This window comes from Urocampus carinirostris, chromosome 12 (genome assembly GCF_059441175.1).
Source record: "Urocampus carinirostris isolate Australia breed hairy pipefish chromosome 12, RoL_Ucar_1.0, whole genome shotgun sequence".
In the NCBI taxonomy this organism is placed as follows: Eukaryota; Metazoa; Chordata; class Actinopteri; order Syngnathiformes; family Syngnathidae; genus Urocampus; species Urocampus carinirostris.
The window spans coordinates 14151270-14161205 of record NC_142360.1 but is presented as its reverse complement, the minus strand read 5'-3'; the positions used below and the strand labels follow the sequence as shown (position 1 = coordinate 14161205).

General features: G+C 38.5%; 1 pseudogene; it reads right to left on the bottom strand.

Annotated features, from left to right (window-relative positions):
• Positions 1-2017: 2017 nt before the first annotated feature.
• LOC148355027 (U2 spliceosomal RNA) lies at positions 2018-2107 on the bottom strand (annotated as a pseudogene).
• Between the last annotated feature and the right edge of the window lie 7829 nt (positions 2108-9936).

Sequence of the window (9936 nt, the reverse complement as noted above, 5' to 3'; positions counted from 1 at the left end):
TTATTATTTTTTTTGCAACCAAAACCTTTACTTGGCAATCTGTTGGATGCACACCAATTAGTATCAACTAAGCATTCTCATAGCTATAGTCTCTGTGCATAATGGTCTTGCCGAGCATTCTTCTTGGGTAAGGCATTTGGGGCCGTGGTTTGTTGAAATTAATTTGTTTTCCGAGTTAAGACGGTTAAAATTCACAGGCTGAGCTATGATTGTTGTTGCCATTTTCAGTCTAAAGCACTTACTGAAAGGCAAATCAAGGAAAAACTAGATTTTATTGTTTTGTTATTTTGGTCAAATTTGGCTTTTGGATTAGTCGAGTTGCATTGACATTTTATTCTCAAGAACTACTTGGTATTGAGTTAGTTTTAATAGTTTTTGCTCAAGGGGTATTTTATTGAGTCCTGGTCTGCTCAAGAAATTTGTCTTCTTGAGATGTGTGTGGTTGTAAATAATTAAATGACTCTTAATAACAATTGCCAAGTACTTTTATTTGTTGTTTTCAATGTCTAAAAAGTACCTGTAGAGTCATTTTTGTTGGAACTTGGACATTTACTCCCTTATCTCTCACTATTGAATCTTGATAATGGTGATGACATGCCCTCTTTGATGCAGTTTTCCTTACATAAAGCAACAATGCCTGGATAGGAAACAGTTGCTGCAAGACTAATATATGCAGGTTGTTAGTTTCACACATGGAAGTGATCCTTCTTTGCTGTTTGCTTGCCTCATTTTTACTAGACAAGAGAGCATCTTGTGCTTAAGGTGAAGACAAACCCCCCCCGGAGTACCACCAGCTGTACGTAGCATTTGCCTAATGCATTTTGGATCCTTGGCATGTGAGAAATGTGAAGTTGTTTATCTCTCACAGAACAGCTGAAATTGCTGTTTAAGTAAAAGGACTATTACTGATAGATCAGGATACAATTACCCATTTTTTCAATAGATTTGATTTCCATTCACAAGAGTTTAGCTTTTGGCTTACATTAATTGCAGTTTGATACTATTTTGATCTGATCAAAACACACGGAAAATAAACATTTCTACCATCAAAAACATGATTAAGCATCCATCCTTTATCTGCACCACTTGTCATCAGTAGGGTGGCGGAGATGCTGGAGCCCATCCCAGCTATATTTGGGCAGTGGGTAGGGGACAAACTGAACTGGTCGCCAGCCAATTGCAGAGCACACCGAGACAGACAACTCACTCGCTCATTCACACCTAAGGACAATTTGGAGATGTGCGTTGTTTCAGGTGTCCTTAAAAAGTGCAAAATTGAATCAGTCATTTATTATGTATGTGTTAAAAATGTCCAACTGAGTTTAAAAAGCCTTGCTATTTTTTTCCACTGGTCCTATCTGCTTTTATCTTACATTACTATTAGAGGAAAGGACGCCAGGGGCGGACAGTGATTTCACACGCGTGCTCGTTGATTTGATTTATTCTAAAATGAAAATGGTGCAAGCAAGAATAGGACTGTTTTAAATGCAGTCCGAATGCCAACCCAAACCCCCCAAAAATATAAGTTTATTCAATTACATGTAAGAGAAAAACGTACGGCAACGAGCCATGAAAGCAGGTTGACAAAGGCTGTAATGATAATTCCGGCCAGAAGAAAGTAAAATATTTTCAAAGTACGGACACCACTTTTGAAACGCAACCCCTGCAAAGAAAGGGGGGATTAATGTACCGTAAATTCCGGACTATAGAGCGCACCTGATTATAAGCCGCACCCACCATTTTTAAGGTGATCTGCTACTTTTGTTCTTACACAAGCCGCACCCATGTATAAGCCGTGTGCGCCCGCATTAGAACTCGTGACACAATCACAAGTTTAACCCAGACTGTGGGGGGGGGTGGTTAAGGGTTATTGTTCTATCTTCGTTATTCATTATCCATTATCCGTTATCGGTCAGTTCATAATACGCTACAAAGCCTAGGAGCCGGGACACTTACTCTCAGCCAAAAGGCCAAGCTAAGGTCCTAGCCCTAAAGCCTTGCTGCGATCATTGCGAATGCACCGTTCCCGGAGGTACTGCAATACCGGGCCGATGCGTGGAGTGGACAGAGCAAGCTCTTATTCCATCTCCGGAATGCAAAAATCAAAGGCCAAGCTAAGGACCTAGCATTTTGCAATTGCGGTACAGCTTTTTTTAACAGCTGTAATTGCACCATTACCGGGGTAGACCAGGCAGTAAGCTCCACAATTATAACTGCATAGATAGTACACAATTCTGGAATCACAGTGCCCGTAATTAATGTATGATACTGACTTGTAAAGTCCGGGTTCCGTTGAAAGTAATCCATGGAAACAAAATGTATATTTCCAAAGTTAAGGGTGGGAAATATATATATCCACCATTTTCCGCTGCGACAACAGACAATTCTAGCGGTAACTCAGCTTTACCCCAATTCCCATCAGCCCGCGTGTCCTCCGCCCCTTCTTTTTGATTAGTCCGTAGAACACATAACATAATAAATCTCTAAAATAAATACATTACAAAAATATACAGTTGCAAATACATATTATACATGGTTACACATATTTACAAAGAAATAAGAGAGAGTTTTCAAAGCTTTAATAACAATAATATAACTTTCATCCCAAACCGTGCCTTTGAAAGGTACCAACACGCCAGTAGGATCACACTCGCAATGTATTAAACTTGCCTGTTAAAAAAAGTGTCCCGTAATTGTGAATTTCACGGAAGTTCGTCCTCAACTTCCTCCCCATAACTATCGCCATCAAGGGCGTCTTCCTCATTATCAGAACGCGCATTAACTTTACGGACAATATATGCTCAAACTTAGATGATGCAGTCTTTCTTGGCGCCCGTATTCTAGTGGTTTATCTACTCTAGCGCCGCTGGTGGCCGTTAGAAAAATTCCATAAATTAGCCGCTTTACTGAATAAGCCGCGGGCTGAAATTTTGGGAAAAAAGTAGCGGCTTATAGTCCAGAATTTACGGTATATATGTATTTTGGTCCAGCTCTATTTTAGAATAGTACCTAAAATGACTCCAACGCATAGTTATTTGAGTAAAGGTAAGATTTAAGAATTTGACTACTAAACAGCTAAAATTTAAACATACTCGCCAGTAAGAGTTGATTAATTGTACGTATGCAGATGGCATAACACATCAGAACACAGCTGTTCCTTTTTATAGTCCAGTAACACACATCACTAGTAATGGAGTTTTTTTAATGATTAAGTTGTACTACATTTATTGCGGATATGATTTTATGTGATCGCCAAACGCCTCTTTAAACAGTAAGTGGGACACCAGAACTGCTAGGGTCGAGGTTGGGATTTCTTTTGTCTTCTGCGGCACGTCCAGCCATGCATCTGCACAGATGCCGTTATATGTAAAGCTGTCTGTGTGCAGAACAGCAGCAGCACGGCTATGTCAAGACGCTAAATGAATACAAATGTTCTGTCCCAAAACTGCCTGAGTGCCTTGGTGAACATTCCCTTCATTCCAGGGGGACCAATAGCTTGCTTGCCTACAAACTTCTGCATATTTCGTTGTTGTTGTTGTGCTATATTTTTTATTTAGGTCATTGATATTATAATATGAGGTCTAAGCAGGTTTTATGTAACCTCTTTTGATCCAAAGGACACTTTTTCATTGAAAAAATCTTCCAAATAAAAGGTTTAAAAATGAGCCCCTGGCACTTGTTTCATCTTTTGTTTTGTTTTTGTTAAATGTAAGGTTCACGTTTTAGGTTTTTTACCGCGTCTATCTGCTTTAATCTTATTTTAGCTAAGCTGTTTTGGGCAGAACACAGGTAGAAGGAGTGGGGGGTGCGGTTGGGGTGGAAAGTGACTTTGTGCATGTCTCTGTGTTCATTTGGTGTGTTTCTATTTGGAAGTCATGATAGTAAAAAAAAAAGGATGCTTCAAGTGCAGTTCTAATGCCAAACGCCAAGAAAGATAGTTTATATGAGCGTCTCCAAGAAATTAATATTCTTGCACATGCACCAAAAGGAGCATGACAGAGACTACAATGATGGCACAGTCCAAGAAAGCGAGTAAAAAGTTCCATATAGCTTTTTTCAAGTTAAAGGTGGGGTGCAGGATTTGTTCCTCTCTGCCATTTATACAAAATCATGCATGCACTTGCTCCCTCATATCTTTCAGAGGTAATTTCCCCGTGTGTTCCGGTCCGGAGCCTTCGCGCCGAAAATGTTGGTCTACTAAGGATCCCAAGAGCCAAGAAGAGAACCGCAGGTTCGAGAGCGTTCTCCATTCAGGCCCCGATGTTGTGGAATGCTCAGCCCCCTGAGATTTGATCTGCAACCTCAGTTGAACTGTTTAAATCTAGGCTTAAAACACACTTCAATTCTATAGCTTATGAATGACCTTTGTTTCAGGTTGACAATATATGTGTATTTTTTGTTATTACAACATCCGTTGCAGCCTGGTCATCCTGGAAGCGGGATACCTCGTGTGCGGCAGTCCCTTCCAAAGGTTTTCTTCATTTTACTCATGTTGAGGTTTTTGAGTTTTTCCTTGCCCTCATGTAGGATTTAGATAGGGGGATGGTGTAATAACAGTCTGTAGTTTGCAATAGTCTGTGGTCTGTGCAGCCCTTTGAGACTCCTTGTGATTAAGGGCGTCACAAATAAACATGACTTGACTTGACTACAGATAAGTATCATATGTTGCCACTAAATCACTAACAAGATCATAATATTGATGTAATATTTAAAAGAATCAAAAGGATATAACTGGAAAACTCATACAATTATGACTATATATGCAGTGAGACATTTCAATATTACAATACATATGTATTTTGAGATAAAAGTCAACATGCCCGATTGGAAGTACTTTGATGCATACAAATAAAGGTGATGCGTCGATTGAACACTGATTCGATCCGTAATGTGACGCATACCAGGCTATCAATTCCCACGTTTTGGGAGCTAGTCGGCACATTGACACGGAGACAGGACTTTGATTGCAGGCTGCAGAGTTGCTGAATGTCGCAACGGGGACATTCGGAGAGTGGAAAAGCACTAAAGGGTTCACAAGCACATCTGCATGAGATCGTAAATCTTTTTTACAAATGAATAAGCACACTTTTTATTCCTCTTGCAAATCCATAACCCCCTCCCCTGCAAGTCTATTTCCCTGAACGCCACGCTTCTCTCTTTCCTCGCTGACTGACTTTCTGCAATCGCCCTGGCTCACACTGGCTGTATCTGATAATGAGACGGAAGACAATAAAAGTTTCACCCGTTTGGAATAATACGGAACGAGGGCTGTTTTTGCGTTGCCTGAGGGGGAAAGGAAAGCATGAGAAATTGTCATAACAAAGCCTGAGCAGTAAGACAATGTCAGGCTCCAGCGTCTTCTTTATCACAGTCAATGTCATTTAGCCCTGACGCTTGTAATGCTACATTATTGCTTCTCATAAAACAAAAGACATCATTTGAATTCGAGCTCGGACAAATAATCAGTAGCTGGAATGCCACGTTTTGCTTTTTCAATAGTCAATATCTATTTTAGAAGGGCGTGTCAAAATCGGAGCCCGGGGGCTGATTGAGGCCTCTCGAGCTGATAGTTCGATGCCCCGGTCTTAAAATGAACTTGTAAAAGGACAATGTTTAAGTGCCTCCTAATGAAAAACTAGTCATTCATTAAAAAAAATCCAGTTTTGAGACCAAAAATTCATTAATTATTGTCTAAATGTGCATGATTTAAAATACTCGCAGACGGATATATAACAGCCTCTCCTAGAGGAAAACATCATCATAGTCTGCTGCTACAAGGACCAGAAAAACAAACATGTATCTGTTTTCCTCCTTTTTATCTTTTTCTGTTTTTCACTTATTTTGTTACTTTCACCTTCTGTACTTTATTTTCACATTGTCTTCTTTTTTTTACCTTTTTTTTTCTCCTCTCTCTTTTTTTCTTTTTTTAATTGTATGCACTTTCTTTTGGCCCCTTCTCTTACCTTTTTTTCCCAGTTTCCTTTTATTTTTTTCCCTGTTTTGCATGTTTTTCTCTATTTTTCATATTTCTCCTTGTCTTCTATTGTTTTCATTTTGTTTCCATTTTTCCATTTTTTACTGGTGTTTTGTATTCCTTTTATTTAATTTCTATCTCCACGAAAGGCTCAACAACAAGAACAAAAACGGTGTCAAAGGCTGGCCAAAAGAATGAGGAGCAAAATGTTGCATTTTGGTCACTTTGAATCTCTGTACTTTGTAATTGTTTTGGGTGGTTTGTAGAACTTGTTTTTGGTTGCACTAAAACATACTGTGACATCTAGTGGTCAAATCATACACACTGTCCTTTTAAGTAAGTGCAGGCCATGCACAGTATGGATTAATGTATTTCTAACTAATTGATTTCTTTTTTTTTCTTTATTTTATATTTTTTCGTATCGTGTTTTTTCCAAATATTTGAGAACCGTGGAATGTTTTGATCAGAGGTTTTCTTGTGGAAACCAGGCGAACCTCACCTGGACCCTAGCCCCGGTGGCCCCTAAGTCAATTGATTTTGAGACCCCTGCATTAGAACTGGAATCACTCTGGAAACCCTCATGCAAATGGTCCCAACCCAAACATTTATTCATGTTGTTTAACCCTAATTAAATTCTCAAGCGCCCTTGGGATGAATGATAGTCCTGTTCTATAGAACACGGAGTGACCAGATGAAATTACTTTTATACGTGCCCAACACAAATATGAAATACGGGGAACATGCAATTATATTTAATCACAGAAATTGGAATTAATGAGTTTGAAGGTATCATAAATCACGACCCTTGTAGAGGACGTTCCATCCTGCTCAGAGGGAATTGGCTATGTTGTTGCGTAATGTCGCTATAAGATATTCCACGACAGCCCGATGACACGCCCGACTCTGCCTACGTTCCCTGCTGACAAATTGTTGGCTTCCGCGAGATAAAGCGGATCAATTGTGAAAAGATCACGACGTCTCCGGAATTGAGAGAAAGTCGCCACAAAAGAGAGGGAGGAAAGCAATCTAACAGACAAGGTATCCTGATGATAACCAAAAAGAATAAAAAATGAGATCAATGCTGGCACCCCAGGAGTGTCCCTATATCGTGTATGTTACATATCAAATCACAATCTCTTTCACAAGCCTCCCCAAGGCACATGATGAAATTAGATGGGCAGAAATAACATATTAGAGCGTCCGCGTTAGGTTATGGATGTCGTTGGCTTATTTTGTGGTCCGCTTGCAGAACTAATGCTGCTTCCTGTTCGATACTCCCCGAGATGAAATGTCATTGTCGGATGACTGTCTTTTCCCTTCCAGATATTTCTAATGTTCTTTGTTTTCTGTCAGGAACATCATCTCAAAATAAAGGATCTTTGTCTGAGTATTCACCGACATTGATACCTTTATGTCTATAAATAACGGGTTTTTCGGACTATAAAGTGTACCTAGAGAAAATACAATTTGGACAGAAAGTTGATGGAACACCTTATAATCTATTGCAGGGGTGGCGAACACGCGGCTCTAGAGCCGCATGCGGCCCTTAGCCAATAAGAATGCGGCTCTTTGCCTCATCATATTATCTATATACAGTGGCTCTTTGCTTCGTTTCATGTTTAGTTTATTCCCCTCTTAAAACACACTTGAATCCATCAGCGTTAATAACAAATAATGAATAATATTTTGAAAATAATTTGGCAGATTTGTTGTTTTAATGCTGCTCCGGACACATAACTGACTGCCAATCATCTGCGTAGGTTACGTCTCATGCCTGGAAATTAAGTAAACATTTATTGAGCGTGTAGACTGTTACCCTCATGGTCAAAATGGCAAAATGCAATGTAAAATGGAAATATGCAGATGAAACAGGGAATTTCCGGAAGAATGGGAAGATGCTTACTTTTTTGATTAACAGAATGGCAAATCACTCTGTTTATTATGTAGTACCACGATATCCCATTTCAAGACTTCAAATCTACGGCGTCATTTTAGCACAGCCCATGCTAACAGTTAAAAATATTTGTGTCAAACTTGTCCGCCACCCCTGATCTAGAGGATAATGCATGATTGCAGTAAATTAGTTTGCATACAGTAACTGTTCTGCCTTTGAGAAACATGGCAAACAAGTGGTCTTTGAGTGCCTTCTTGTGATTAGCGTGCTAATTGTATAAACATGCTTGTTACATTTCAACAAATAACCAAAGGGGTTTGTACAGGTATTTCAACCAAAATGCAAAACATGTTTTTTTTTGTTTCTGAATCTGTTTGTTATTGCTTTGTCAATTAATTGAGAGTGTTTTATTCAAAAGTTGTCTTTAATTGTGTATGTTTATTAAAAAAAGATATGAATAATTTTTCGTTCACAACCATTTGTGCCAGTGGGAGGTCACTGTTTCACCTATGGGAAACAAATAGAATGGTCTTGGAGCGCCCCCATTTGGATAACATGTTAATTGTCCAACACTAAAAGGCAAACAAATAAAAATGCAGCAGTACAACTGTAGCTATTTCCATTTTTGTGGTTGTACCTTATATATTGCGCCTTATAGTGTGGTAGTATGGTAACGTATCTCCACACTGCATTACATTTCTACGGAGAAATATTGTCTCACTTGTAAATAATATGAATGGGGGCAATAACCTCACGTGTTTACATTCATTAACTTCATCTCAGGGTGAGCAGCACAGACAATATTAAAACCTATACGACAGAGGTGTAAAAACTCAATTTTCTCCAGTGACCAAACACAAAAATATTGAAAGATTTTAGGGCCACTTGGATTTATTTTTATTTTAACTGTAAATTACAAAAGTGCATGGAATGACAGGAAAAAGGTAAACTTCCAGATTTTTGACTAAATAATGGTTAAGTCTAGAATTGTTTTTGTCCTTATTTATTGGTGGAGCTTTTTTTGCTTGGTGTTTTATTTAACCAGCAAGATGACTGACAATTTTGTCTCTGAGGCTTATGATATTTCAAATAAATGCAAATGGTAATTTTAATGATAGTTCATTTATTTTCACTCATTGTTATTGACTTGTTTTTTTCATGTTACCACTAGGGGCACTGAATAATCCATACTGTCCATTTAAAACATTTTAAACCAAAACAAAATAATAACTCTACATGAGAGAAATTATAAATATTCTTAAACCGGTGAATATGTATTAGTATTTTTTTTAGAAACAAGAAGAAAGTTTTTGGGTGTTAAAAAAAACACAAAAACAGATGTTATTCATGAACTAACGCAAAATTAGGAGAGAATACATAATAGCAACATAATAATAACATACAGTGCATCCGGAAAGTATTCACAGCGCTTCACTTTTTCCACATTTTGTTATGTTACAGCCTCATTCCAAATTTTATTAATTTAATCTCTTTTCTCAAAATTCTACACAAAATACTCCATAATGACATTGTGAAAAAGTTTTTATTTTTATTTTTTGGAATTTATTAAAAATAGAAAACTAAGAAATCACATTTACATAAGTATTCACAGCCTTTGCTTTATACTTTGTTGATCCACCTTTGGCAGCAAACACAGCCTCAAGTCTTTTTGAATATGATCCCACAAGTTTAGCACACCTATCTTTAGGCAGTTTTGCCCATTCTTCTTTGCAATAAGGCTCAAGCTCAATCAGGTTGGATGGGAGAAGTTTGAATACAGACATTTTCAGATCTCTCCAGAGATGTTCGATCGGAACCACCCCAGGACAATCACGGAGTGGTTCTGAAGCCAATCTTTTGAGATCTTGGCTGTGTGCTTTGGGTCTTTGTCCTGCTAAAAATTAACCTTCGCCCCAGCCTAAGGTCAAGAACGCTCTGGAGCAGGTTTTCATCCAGGATATCTCTATATATTGCTGCATTCATTTTTCCTTCTATCCTGACTAGTCTGCCAGTTCCTGCTGCTGAAAGACATCCCCACAGCATGATGCTGCCACCACCATCCTTCACT